This window comes from Budorcas taxicolor, chromosome 6, assembly GCF_023091745.1.
Source record: "Budorcas taxicolor isolate Tak-1 chromosome 6, Takin1.1, whole genome shotgun sequence".
Lineage (NCBI taxonomy): Eukaryota > Metazoa > Chordata > Mammalia > Artiodactyla > Bovidae > Budorcas > Budorcas taxicolor.
In genome coordinates this window covers 31,210,258-31,225,042 of record NC_068915.1, presented here as the reverse complement: position 1 = coordinate 31,225,042, position 14,785 = coordinate 31,210,258, and positions in this window count along the sequence as shown.

Below are 14,785 nucleotides of genomic sequence, written 5' to 3'. Positions count from 1 at the left end.
ACCTTTAAAATCAAAGTACACCTTTTGGGGGACAAATGTACTTTTGCTAAATCTATAATAGGAAGACTTTTAAAACCCTTGAAGGAGAGTGTACTGTCAGCAGGAGACACCTTCATAGGGATAGTGAAGAAAACTGAATGAAAGAAGGTATGATTTCAGAGCTCTGTGTAGGAGTATGGGAACCAGTAAGAGACGGTGAATCAGGCAGGGACAAGTCCCAGGAACCCATCACCAGTGGAAGGGTACTGAGCAAGTGGAAGAAGCAGCATTTCCGGACCAACTGAGAGCTCAGCCACGTGAGAGGGACACAGCCACTGGGCCAAAGCCAGAGAGAGGGAAGAAATACCTTGACCTTTCTCCTCCTGTCCACTTATCTCCTGCTGTGCTTCCAGAAGCCCGAATGAACTAAGTGCTGCTGTCTTCAGGATCAGACCTCTTTCACTAGCCCAGGGCACAGCTCAGAGCAGAGAGAGGAAGAAAACTTGACAGTGGGGTTTACAGAGGCATGACCAATGGAGATACTGAAAGAGAAAAATCACTTGTTATTGAGAGCCAGGAGAGCCTGAATCATAGTCCTTAGAGCATGAGGAGTCAATTTCCTGTGACTAAGACTGTATTTCCGACTATAGCCTCAGTAATGATCTCTTAACTGTGATAGATCACAGGTTTAATGCAATCTTCTTTCAGAAAAAAAGAAAATGTTTTTAAAAGATAAGGTAAAAAGGAAAAGGAAAAGGTACATGAGATTTTCTTTATGGACAACTTTATCCATAAAAATGACAGATGTAATCTGTTTTATTCTGGTTAACCATACTAATTCTTATTTTTATTTTTGTATAACTATATGAGTTATAAAGTCTTTATTTTTTTGTAGCTGTATAAGATAGCATGACCTATTTTCTTCAAAATCACTTTCATCTAGCCCTTAGAATGTTTTAACACTGGATAGCATAGTATATTGACTTTGGTCAACAAATTTTCTCTAAAAGGGAAGAAAACTGCAACAAAACCAGTGTTTAGATGAAGTGCTTCCTTAGGAGATCAAAAATATATCATGTATCATAACACTTCAGAGTTGAAAGGGACTTTAAAAATTAGGTATAAACCTTTTATTTTACAAGTGAGGACAAAAGTCTAGAGGTAATTGTAGTTTTGCTATTATAATACAGTAATGGGTTTTAGCAATTAGGATCAGAACCCAGATTTCCTGACTCCTTATCTGGTTTTCCCATCTTCTCATGGTACGCATATGTGCTGTGTCGCTTCAGTCATATCTGACTCTTTGCAACCCTATGGACTGTAGCCTTCCAGGCTCCTCTGTCCAAGGGATTCTCCAGGCAAGAATCCTGGAGTGGTTGCCATTCCCTCCTCCAGGGGATCTTCTAGACCCAGGGATCAAACCTGCATCTCATGTCTCCTGCATTCGCAGGTCGGTTCTTTACCACTAGCGCCACCTGGGAAGCCCCTCCCATGGTACAGCTCTCATTTAAATTCTTATTATATAGTAGGGTCAATTTTATTTCAAGGAAACAATACATTTCTTCCTGAAATTGGCTGTACAAAAGTGCACCAAGAAGATGTACCTGTCACGTTAATATTTCTCAACCAAGATATGAAGAGTCAATGCAGAGGAGAAATGATGTCCTTGTGGATTGCCAGAAGCTCTGAGAACTGCCTGGGCTCCTTATCTCCCCGAGGACCTCAGATCTATCATAAGCCCACTGGCCAACTGTGTATGCAAAGGTTCAAGCTCCCTCGGCCTCACATTTTCTCCAACAAATCCGGTTCATTATTTTGCAAGACCTACAAATGAAAGAATTTTATCTTGTGTGTTTTAACTCCATGAAAAAAAAAAAATTAGCAGGGCTCAAAAGGAGTCTCCTAGATAAAAATCAATTCATTTGACTTTTGGTTCTGTCTTATCTTTTCACTTTCACACTCGTATTGCTTAATCTGATCATTTACTATTCCTGTTTCCTCTTTAATGTCTGCAATTTTTAACTATGTTGTCTTGCTTTATTATACTTCCCTGCAGTGAGCAATGATATATAAAAAGAGGACCCAGCCTTTTAGGCAGGTGTGTTCTTGCTGTGTGCTGATAGATAGGTCACTGAAAGTCCATGCAAATTAGAGCATTTCACAGGGAAGCAAAACTTCATCTGGAGTAGCAGGTGTGTTGTAGAAGAGAGCTGTAAATGCCTCAGTTTGAATGATGGCTGTTGCTGTTTGTCTATGCTTTATTCTTGAGTTCACCTAATGGGTCAGGTTATTGACATCTGAACTCTACAGAAATGATCATGGTAAGCTCTTCTGTCTCATGTTCCACTAGTATGGGGCATCGATGTTCTTAGGACAAGAAAATCACCAACTGTTTTGCCTCCATTCCTCTTAAAAATAAAGATTTGCAAATTTCAGCAATAAAATAATTATTCAAGGAACATAGGAATATAAGTTGTTTATTTGGCCTCTGGGAATAAAAGCTTTAAAAAATTTTAGTCTTCTACTATGAGATTATAAAAGTAAAACAAATTAATTTGTATTAAAGCAGGTGGTATTTGGAATCTGTTTTCCAAAAAGTTTCCACAATCAGAATAGTTTTACACTAAAAATACCCATCATAAAGATTTTAAGGAGTGAAATAGACTTACATCTTTCTAGAATATCTTAAAACTCTTGCTTTTTTATAAAGTAGGTTGGAAAATCTGTTGTTCTCAGATGTTTGTTTTTGGACTAAGGCCAGTCTGTGGCAAAGATTTAACCAGTCTATACTAAAGAGAGAAAAATAATATTAAGGGCAAAGGAAAGAGAAAGAGAGAATTCTAAAATGCCAAGTTTTATTTCCTGAGGACCCTACTTTCCTCTAGGATTTTGCCATTCTTTTCTTGGAGAGTTAATAATATGATGATAAATGATGGCAATTTTTTTTAATGTCCTTACTTAACAGAAAGTATTTGGCAAACCCATGTCAATATTCTTCACTTTTTTCTTAATTTAAAATTGTTACTTATTTGTGAGATGTACATGTCTAGGAAGGTTCTTATAAACCCTATAAGGCCAAACCTGATTCTACTGAAGAGCTGGACAATCAAATGTAGCTGAACTATTCTACTTATGAATTATAGTAACTGTTGTTATCAATTCCAAATGCTGCAGACAGTGAGAAGGTATCAATCCCTACCAACTGAAGGTGAACTGCAAATTTTAATCTTGTTAAAAAATACCTGCACCTAGTTGGATTTTCCTCATTGTTCTCACTACCTCTATTAACTTTCTCCTTATACTTCAACATGCCCACTCAGCTGTCTTTTCTATTGAATTGACCCTGGAATTTCTGGATGACTCCATATCACTACATGTTGCTTATATCTATATTACCCAACAGGCCAATCCTTAAAAACTGAAAAATTATCTCCAAACCTCCTGCACTGGAAAATTGAAAGCACCAGTGAAAAGTTAACAATAACAATTCAAAGAAGCAGGTGATATGACATAAGAAAGTGGCTTTTTTATTAGGGAAAAAAAATGAACTTCTTATTGCCAAATTCAGACTTAAACTGAAGAAAAGTAGGAAAAACCACTAGATCATTCAGGTATGACCTAAATCAAATCCCTTGTGATTATACAGTGGAAGTGAGAAATAGATTCAAGGAACTAGATCTGATTGAGTGCCTGAAGAACTATGGGTGGAGGTTCATAACATTGTACAGAAGGGGGTGATCAAAACTACCTCCCCCCAAAATTGATGTTTTGAACTGTGGTATTGGAGAAGACTTTTGAGAGTCCCTTGGACTACAAGGAGATCCAACCAGTCCATCCTAAAGGAAATCAGTTTTGAATATTCATTGCAAGGACTGATGCTAAAGCTGAAACTCCAATACTTTGGCCACCTGATGTGAAGAACTGACTCATTTGAAACAACCCTGATGCTGGGAGGGATTGGGGGCAGGAGGAGAAGGGGACGACAGAGGATGAGATGGTTGGATGGCATCACTGACTCAATGGACATGAATTTGAGTAAACTCCAGGAGTTGGCCATGGACAGGGAGGCCTGGTGTGCTGCAGTCTATGGGGTTATGCAGTCTATGAGTCAGACCCGACTGAGTGACTGAACTGAACTGAAGAAAAGGAAATGCAAAAAGGTGAAATGGTTGTCTGAGGAGGCCTTACAAATAGCTGAGAAAAGAAGAGATGTGAAAGGTAAAGGAGAAAAGGAAAGATATACTCATCTGAATGCAGAGTTCCAAAGAATAGTAAGGAGAGATAAGAAAGCCTTCCTTAGTAATCAGTGCAAAGAAATAGAGGAAAACAATAGAATGGGAAAGACTAGAGATCTCTTAAAGAAAATTAGAGATACCAAGGGAACATTTCATGGAAAGATGGGCACAATAAAGGACAGAAATGGTATGGACCTAACAGAAACAGAAGATATTAAGAAGAAGTGGCAACAATACACTGCAGAACTAAACAGAAAAGATCTTAACAATGGAGATAACCACAATGGTGTGATCACTCACCTAGAGCCAGACATCTTGGAGTGAGACGTCCAGTGGGCCTTAGGAAGCATCACTACGAACAAAGCTAGTGGAGGTGATAGAACTCCAGCTGAGCTATTTCAAATCCTAAAAGATGATGCTGTTAAAAGTGCTGTGCTCAATATACCAGCAAATTTGGAAAACTCTTCAGTAGCCACAGGACTGGAAAAAGGTCAGTTTTCATTCCAGCCAAAGAAAGGTTCAGTTCAGTTCAGTCGCTCAATCATGTCCAACTCTTTGCGACCCCATGAATCGCAGCATGCCAGGCCTCCCTGTCCATCACCATCTCCCGGAGTTCACTCAGACTCACGTCCATCGAGTCCGTGATGCCATCCAGCCATCTCATCCTCGGTCGTCCCCTTCTCCTCCTGCCCCCAATCCCTCCCAGCATCAGAGTCTTTTCCAATGAGTCAACTCTTCTCATGAGGTGGCCAAAGTACTGGACCTTCAGCTTTAGCATCATTCCTTCCAAAGAAATCCCAGGGTTGATCTCCTTCAGAATGGACTGGTTGGATCTCCTTGCAGTCCAAGGGACTCTCAAGAGTCTTCTCCAACACCACAGTTTAAAAGCATCAATTCTTCGGCGCTCAGCCTTCTTCACAGTCCAACTCTCACATCCATACATGACCACAGGTAAAACCATAGCCTTAACTAGACAGACCTTAGTCAGCAAAGTAATGTCTCTGCTTTTGAATATGCTATCTAGGTTGGTCATAACTTTTCTTCCAAGGAGTAAGGGTCTTTTAATTTCATGGCTGCAATCACCATCTGCAGTGATTCTGGAGCCCAAAAAAAAACAAAGTCTGACACTGTTTCTACTGTTTCCCTATCTATTTCCCATGAAGTGATGGGCCCAGATGCCATGATCTTCGTTTTCTGAATATTGAGCTTTAAGCCAACTTTTTCACTCTCCTCTTTCACTTTCATCAAGAGACTTTTGAGTTCCTCTTCACTTTCTGCCATAAGGGTGGTGTCATCTACATATCTGAGGTTATTGATATTTCTCCCAGTGATCTTGATTCCAGCTTGTGTTTCTTCTAGTCCAGCGTTTCTCATGATGTACTCTGCATATAAGTTAAATAAGCAGGGTGACAATATACAGCCTTGACATACTCTGTTTCCTATTTGGAACCAGTCTGTTGTTCCATGTCCAGTTCTAACTGTTGCTTCCTGACCTGCATACAGATTTCTCAAGAGGCAGGTTAGGTGCTCTGGTATTTCCATCTCTTTCAGAATTTTCCACAGTTTATTGTGATCCACACAGTCAAAGGCTTTGGCATAGGAGTGCCAAAGAATGTTCAGACTACCTCACAATTGCACTAATATCATATGCTAGCAAAGTAATGCTCAAAATTCTCCATGCTAAGCTTCAACAGTACACTGAGTACAGTTTCTCATCTTCATTGTCATGACCTTTTCCTTTACCTATTCTTCTACAGGCCCTCAAAGACCTGCTCAAATAGTACATTCCCAGGGAAGCCTTTTCAGAATCCCAGCTAGATCACTCTCCTGTCCTGTACTTCATAGCATCTCTGCTGCCCATTCAGAGCTCAGTGCCAGTTTTGAAAGTATATGTTTGACCATGTTATTTGACTATTATCTTCTAGGGACAAATAAGTCTGTTCTGCTTTTTTCTTTATTCTTAGCATCTACAAGGTACCTGGCATATTCTATTCAGTAGATTTTTTGTGTATGTAATTAAATGACTAATGACTAAATAAATGAATGAGTAGATTAGAATTGAGTTGAACTGAATAAAATATGTGAACGAATATTGTTGCTAAGGCTTATATCTGTCTAAATTTGAAGTATATATAGTTATTAATGTAATTTAAATTTTTTGAAGAGTTAAAAAACTTTTTTCATTATTTTATAGCCTATTATATTTTTTATCATTTAAAATTTATGCTTTACTTTATCATCTAAATCACTTTACATTTGCTTTTTATTTTAAACTATAACCATCTTAACCACAAGTTTCTTTACAATTCATCTAAGGCTTCCTTGAAGTTCATAGGCCAGGGTCTTACACATAATAGAATTTACTATATACAGCATTAATTTGCTTTTCTAAATTCTGGTGTTTTGTTCTGCCTAATGAAACTTATGCATTTGTCTGATTTATTTTCACTGAATGATTTAACATAGCTAACTTGACTTTTACTTTTATTTTGGGATTTATTTTCATCATAAAACCTTTGTAAAGAATATATTCATTTCTGATCTTTTCTTTTTGCTTGGTTTTTCTTAGTTATTATGCCTTGATTTCTTTTTTGTGTTTATTTTTTCAGGACTTAATTATAATCAAGCTTAAGGACTTAAGTGTATATTTTCTATGAGTGTCTCAGGAAGTTTTTTAAACATGGTGGAGTGGAGCACTATTTAAAGGAAAGTATACTGTTTTGATCAGCTTTCCATATTTAATTTACATTTCTGTTTGAACTTGGCTTTTTAAAAATAGTTTACATGTTAAATCAAAATATGTAATTATAAATATAATTGGCATCTTAGAAATTTTGCCTTTGAAATGAAAGTGTTCTGATCTTTATTATTCTTGGGTTTTCTCTCAAGTTTAATGCTAAAATTATTGTTTTATCTTACTATTTTCTTTTAACTTATTTTCTCCTTTAATTTAGTCCAGCATTTGTCAATACTTTTGTTCTCAGGACCTCTTTACAGTCTTAAAAAGTATTGATGACCCCAAAGATCTTTTGTTTGTGTGGGTTATATCTATCCATATTTATAATATTAGAAATTAAAACAGAAATACTAAAATATTTATTCAATCACTTAAAGTAACAATTAACTGTTCATATGCTAACATAATCAATTTAACTAAACAAGTCATATTTTCCAAAACAGAAAAAAATAGTGATAAGAGTAACATTGTTTTACATATTTGCAAATCTCTTAATAGAAAAGACTTGTTTCAAGAAACTAGCCTGGTGATTGGTTAACAGGAGTGAGAGGGTGGGAGTGTACTGGAGATATTAATTCAGGAGTTTGTATTGTTTGAACTTATAAGATCAGAAAGTTCTGGGGATCTAATATACAGCATAGTGCTCATAGTTAATAACACTGAATTACATACTTGAAAGTTGCTAAGAGAGTAGATCTTAAATATTCTCACCACAAAAATAAAATGGTAACTATGTGACATGATGTAGGTGTTAGCTAATCTTATGGTAATAATCATTTTGCAATATATAAGTGTACCAAATCAGCATGCTATACACCTTAAATTTACCGAATGTTATATATCCACATCATCTCAATAAAGCTGGAAATTTTTAAAATTTTTAAGTAAGTAATGTATAAATGTAAAAAGAGAACAGCTCTTTCAAGTCATGCTGAAAGGTCAAGTAAAATTAGGAGTAAGCACTGATCACTGAACTTAGCAATGTGATCCTGGATCACACTGGTGACTCCTCACTGCTTCACTCATCTGAGAAATTAAATTTTTAGTTAGACATCTCAAAAATACAAGAGAGCTTCTATTCTCACATAATCCACACACCATGTTAATCTTAATGGTGGTCTGCCCTTGCTGCTGCTATTGTTCAGTCACTCGGTCGTGTCCAGCTCTTTGTGGCTCCATGGGCTGCAGCACGCCAGGCTTCCCTGCCCCTCACAATCTCTAGGAGTTTGCCCAAGTTCATGTTCATTGCACTGGTGATGCCATCCAGCCATCTCATCCTCTGATGCCCTCTTCTCCTTCTGTCCTCACTCTTTCCCAGCATCAGGGACTTTTCCAAAGAGTCATCTGTTCACATCAGATGACCAAAATACTGGAGCTTCAGCTTCAGCATCAGTACTTCCAGTGAATATTCAGGGGTTTATCTCCCTTAAGATTGACTGGTTTGATCTTGCTGTCCAACAGACTTTCAAGAGTCTTTTCCAGCACCATAGTTTGAAGGCATCAATTCTTTGGCATTCTGCCTTCTTTATGGTCCAGCTCTCACAACCGTACCATGACCACTGGGAAGACCATAGCCTTGACTTATACGGACCTTTGTTGGCAGAGTAATGCCTCTGCTTTTCAATACACAGTCTAGGTTTGTCACAGCTTTCCTGCCAAGAAGCAACTGTCTTCTGATTTCATGGCTGCAGTCACCATCCGCAGTGATTGTAGAGCCCAAGAAGAGGAAATCTGTCACACTTCCCCCTTTTCCCCTTCTATTTGCCATGCAGCAATGGGGCAGGATGCCACGATCTTAGTTTTTTTAACATTTAGTCTTAAGCTGGCTCTTTCACTCTCCTCCTTCACTGTCATCAAGAGGCTTTTCAATTCCTCTTTGCTTTCTGCCATTAGAGTGGTATCATGCACTCTAAGTGGTCTGCCCTTACTTATCTCTTATTTCACATAAAAACACTAAGTCAGAAAATTAAAATATGATTACCAAATATCCAGATGGTCCTATCTTTTTAATAATGTTATTCCTATTCTTTTGCAACTCTCCTAGTGAGTTTATTCCTATAATCTTGTTTCCTTTTCTCCTACAAGTAAATAATAGTGCAACCTTATTTTCCTTTAAGGTATGAAGATGAATGGACTTTTGATTTATGACTTTCAGGTTATTTGAACTTACGAAAGAATTTTTTACAGTTAATCATAAAATAGAATTAGAGATTACATTAAACATATTTATTGAAGTACAGAATATCTCTATAAATAATTTTTTAAGTACTGAACTGATACATTTTTTAAAAATAAACAAAAATAAGAGAAATTTTAAAGCAACTTTCATTATCATGGATACACTATCAAGGAAACTTTTTCAATAATTCACCAATAAGGTGAATTTACCTTATTTACTTTATTAATTTACCAATACACTGAAATAATCTAAAGCAAATCAAGGTCATAAAATATAAAATATGTTTTTATATAATTATTTTACTTTACTCTATTATTTCTTGATTATTTTATTTATAAAATTATTTATACTCCCTATATATTTACCTAGAAAGATGTCCACAATATGTATGTGTGTGTGCTTAGTTGCTCAGTTGTGTCTGACTCTTTGTGATCCCATGAACTGTAGCCTGCCAGGCTCCTCTGTCCAAGGGGATTCTCCAGGCAAGAATACTAGAGTGGCTTGCCATGTCCTCCTCCAGGGGATCTTCCCAATCCAGGCATCAAACCCAGGTCTCTGGGATTGCAGGAGGATTCTTTACCAGCTGAGCCACCAGGGAATCCCATGAATACTGGAGCGGGTAGCATATCCTTTCTCCAGGGGAACTTCCTGACCCAGCTGAGCAAAAAAAAAAGTAGTTTATGTAATATTGTGATTAGTATTATTTCATTCAGGATTTTAGAAATCTACATAAATTACATTATGTTTTCAAATATATGGGAAGAAACAGGGAAAATATATGTCAAATTACTGACATTATTTATCGTCCTAGTAAGGGGTTAAAAGAAAGGATTGTGTTTTATATACTTTCATATTGTTTGGGATTTGCCACTAATAAATACTATCTTCTATCTGTTTAAAATATATTAGATTGTCAGAAACAAAGTTTCTTCTTTCACAGTGGCAAAATATTTGTATTAGTATATATAGATGTCTATAAATTAGATTATATATACTTTTTACATATTAAAATATATATTAATAAATATTCCTGTTTTAGTAACAAGAGGGTTTTTTAACAAATTAGAATAAGAATTTTAGGACTTCCATTATCTAGATTTTTAAATAATCACAATTGCATAGGTATAAAATCTACAAGACAGCAAATCAAGAATGACTGCTAGAGACAGCCTGCATATTTCTCTTAATATAAAATCCTATTATGAAATAATACTTTGTGGTTCTCCGAAAATTGAAAAAATCTAGTTGCCATTATTTAAGTTTTATAAGTTTTTTTAGTCAACTGCATTTCCTAGATATCTTATTGGATGGAGGTAAACCAAGATTTCATTCTGCTGGCTTTAGTTCTATGTGCCTATTTTCTAATACGCTGCCATATGAATAAAGAAGAAAGAAAGAGACTTTATGTCTAGTGCCAATTTGTTCTAAAAATGAGCCAAGTTTTCACAAATATGCACAAAGTACCTCAAATTACCAATGACTCACCAAACAGCCAAATACATTTATTACATATTATCAGTAATAATATAACTCTCATCTTTACTATCTTATATAAGATGGACAGGGAGGCCTGGCATGCTGCAGCCCATGGGGTTGCAAAGAGTCAGACATGACTGAGCGGCTGAACTGAACTGATAAGAGACTACTTTCTCAACTTCTTTGGTTTACCTTGAAAAAATTGTGTAAAAAGCAAAGTGAAATGGCTAGCAGATCATGTTCGCCGAGACAAAGCAGCATCTCACAGAAAAATGTTAACCTGCAAAACATCAATCTGCATCCCTTCACTTGTGAGAAGAGTCCAAATGCCTGATGCAAGAAATCTAGCAGGCAACAAGAACCCAGGACAATTAGAAATATAGCAGAGAAAAAAGCATGCAATTGGCTGAAACTAACCACTTTTTCAGGGAAGAACTTCCTTGAATTCCAACCAAGACAGCTCTGTCTTGTAGACTGGGGGTGACTTTGAGGTATGGGCTCATGGGAATATTACTGATCCTCTAACTCACAATAGCAAACCTCAGTGGTCTAGCCTTCCATACTATACGGCTCTGACTCAGACATGGTAAATTTACTTGTTGTGCTTTGGCTAATCAAAATAAATTTGTGATTGCAATTTTACTGAAATTCTAGCTAACTGAAAGCAAAAGGAAAGCGTAATTTGCAATTTCCCGTATCTACTGAGTAGGAACCAATGCCAGTTCTAGATTTGTCGGAGTGCTCAGTACACTCTGATTTGATTATGCTTCACAAAGCCAAATAAAAAGACATCTTTAAAATTATTTCACACAAGTAATATCATTGACACACACCAGATTTCACTGAAAAAGAGCAAGGTAATTTTCCCTTTTTCTTCATATTTAAATCGGTAAGTATTTACCAGATATATATGATATACAGAACACCCTGCTAACCATTCAATTTAAGCTAAGGATAGGAAGTATTTATTCTTTTCCATTGTACTTTTAAAATATTTTTATTATAAGTATTTTTATCAGCTATACATAGCCTAGATTGCTTTTTTCCAAAACATTACTCTCCTTGCAAACCAGTCTTGTATAAAAAATATATGCTTTTCTTATGAATGTTCCAGAGAAAACCTATGATATCTTTACCTTTCTCCTAGGGTAAAGATAGGAGGGGGGGAAATGCCAATTTATTTTCCTTTTATGAGGAAGATATACTCCTCCTATTCTGGAGATATTCATTCACACTATTTTCTAGTTGGTAAAACTCTTATTTTAAATATTTGACTATGTCAAAGTCAGAAACAAATTTACTAAATGGCATTTTGCTGTCTGTTTCTTTTTAAAGTGAGTCAGCAAGAGTTCCATCAAGAAAACAGCTAGGAAAGCAGAAACTGCTCTAGATACTTCGATCAGGAAACAGGTAATTCTTAGAAAAATGGCTCAGAGATAACTGTAAACTCTCATGTCCAGAGAAGTCCACTTCCTGCTGCTGCCAGAGGAAGGGCAATATGGCGCTGACTTTTCTTTCACCTTGCAGACCTGATACAAATGCATTGCTTCGCAAAAACTCAAAACATGGCTGTCAGCGATTCTGGGAATGTAATTGCTAAGTGCCCTGCTATCTCCATACAAAGGAAAAGGAGAACAAGCAGGGGGGGAAGTGAGGCTAAATTGCCAGCCTGTCGTAGGCAGGAGATAGGATTGAGGCAACTTCTCTCCCAGTGTTAACATCCAAAGAGATTTAAGCTGTGATTTAACAACTCATTCTACAATTACTGAGGTGAATAATAGTTAGAATCTACCCTCAATTATCCATTTAAGGAATTCTGCTCTTTGACCCTCTAATTTTTATTTCCTTGGCCACTTGGATAGGAAATTTAAATCTCCTAAATACTTTCTAAATATTAATTTCAATGATCTAACAGATAAAAACCATACATTCCCATATACCTGCATCTGCATTACTACACATCTATTGAGAATGTACAAGGTGCAAGGCATGGCTAGAAGTCACTCTTTCAGATGCAAAGATGGCCCCTGCCTTTCAAGTGTTCACAGTTAGTGGGAAGCAAAAGAAAAACGCCATCAACATAACTCAAGGAAGATTGTGTGCAACAAGGGGCAGAGGAAGAATTAGAGCAGGAGAGATTCTTATGAAGTAATAATGAGGAACTGAAGAAAGCCATGGGGAACAAATGCTTTTGAGGTATAAGTACTCTGACAGATGGAATTGGAGAGAAACCCAAGCCAAAACAAGAAGCCAGAGTGAGCAAAGTGAAGAGGCTGAAGAACTTGCTAACATTAAACTAGCAACAGATACCACAAACTCAGATGCCCAGAGGAGCCAGCAGTAACGGAAATGAAGCAGCCCACGTGGAGGCTGTGGCCAGAAGATGCACGCACGAGAAACCTAGAGGAGGGGCCCCTGGTGAGAATGTTGGCCCAGCGTTATCAGAGTTTTCAATTGTACAACTGAAGTGAAAATTCATATTCTAAAGTAAAACTCCAATTTTAAAATGTTAACACCTAATTAAAACAAAAATAAAAAAACCTAAAGCCTTGTGCAAGTCAAATACAACATCTTACAGCCTATCTATGGCCCTATGGGTATCCATTTGCAACTTCTGGGTCAGATGCTCTCTGCAACCCCATCAAAGGAATTCTTGTTTCAATCATGAACTTCATTCTCATTGAAAAACATATGTTCATCTTTGAAAATTACACACATTAAGCATTACCTCTGAAATTTTTCTTCCTATAAATTGTGTCTTTAATTTTCTCCACAAATCATTGTAGAGCTCTTAAGACTTTCATTTGCAAGGGTCCTAGAGTAATGTGTAGAAGTGACAAGAAAGGGAAAACAGAAAGAAGCTAATTAGAAATGCAGATACTATAGACATTTACCACTGTAACTAATATTTATCAATCTCTCAGGATAAAAGACTTATGATTTTATTTTCACTAGCTAGCTAACTAACTAACTGACTCACTCTTTGAGACCCCCATGTACTGTAGCTGGCCAGGTTCCTCTGTCCATGGGATTCAGGCAAGAATACTGGAGTGGGTTGCCATGCCCTCCTCCAGGGGATCTTCCTGACCACAGATCAAACCCACGTCTCTTATGTCTCCTTCATTGGCAGATGGATTCTTTACCACTCATGCCACCTGGGAAGCCCCTTAGCAGAGGTATAATCTGCTAATATACCCAATGAATACAGTTGTTTAAAATCCAGCCTGCTGTAATATATAAAATATCCTTGTATATTTGTGGATAGTCTTTATTTTTCTCAAAATTGATTATCAGCTAACTTTCCCCCCAAACTGTGTGTTCATACCATCATACATAACAGGAAAAATGATAGTAGGAACAAGGCACATGTCAGAAGTAAAATAGGAATGTCCTCCATGGCACAGTGGGTAAAATCCACCTACCAGTGCAGGAGAAATGGGTTCAAACCGTGGTCTGGAGAATTTCACATGCTGCAGAACAACTACACCCATGCGCCACAACTACTGAGACTGCGCTCTAGAGCCTACAAGTCACAACTATTGAGCTCGTGTGCTAGAACTGCTGAAGCCCACACACACAGAGCCTGCGCTCCACAAGCGAAGCAACCAGAATGCACACCACAAAGAGGAGTAGCCCCTGTTTGCAGCAGCTAAAGAAAGCTGGTGCAAAGCAATGAAGACCCAGCACAGCCAGAACCAAAAACAAATAAAGGAAGTAAAATAAATGCCTAAAAAGTAGCCTTGGTGCTCTCTTGCTTTGCAAGCAGTTTTAAACTGAGTTGAATGCTGTACCAGTGAAAAGAGAAAAAAATTGGCAAGAAATTAAATAAAAGCAGCAAATAATATCGTAAGCCATTACATGAAGTTTCTATTTTCAATCAAACAGGCCAATGTTAATATTGAAATATCCATGTTACTACTTCTGATTCACTTGTCTTCTTTGTGTGATCTGCCACACATGGGGGAAATTGCATTTATCTGAGTTTCAAGGTGGGATGGAACTCCTCAGGAGAACCTCTTTTAATATTGTCGTTATGCATTCAGAAAACATTTCAAACTAGAAACTTGGATAGATATTTGAACTGAGCTTTTTCCAACAGTGGTGCTTTTTCAATAACACAGTAGAGTACCTAATGGAACATAATGAAAAAGATCAACAATAAAATCACCAATTTCAGAA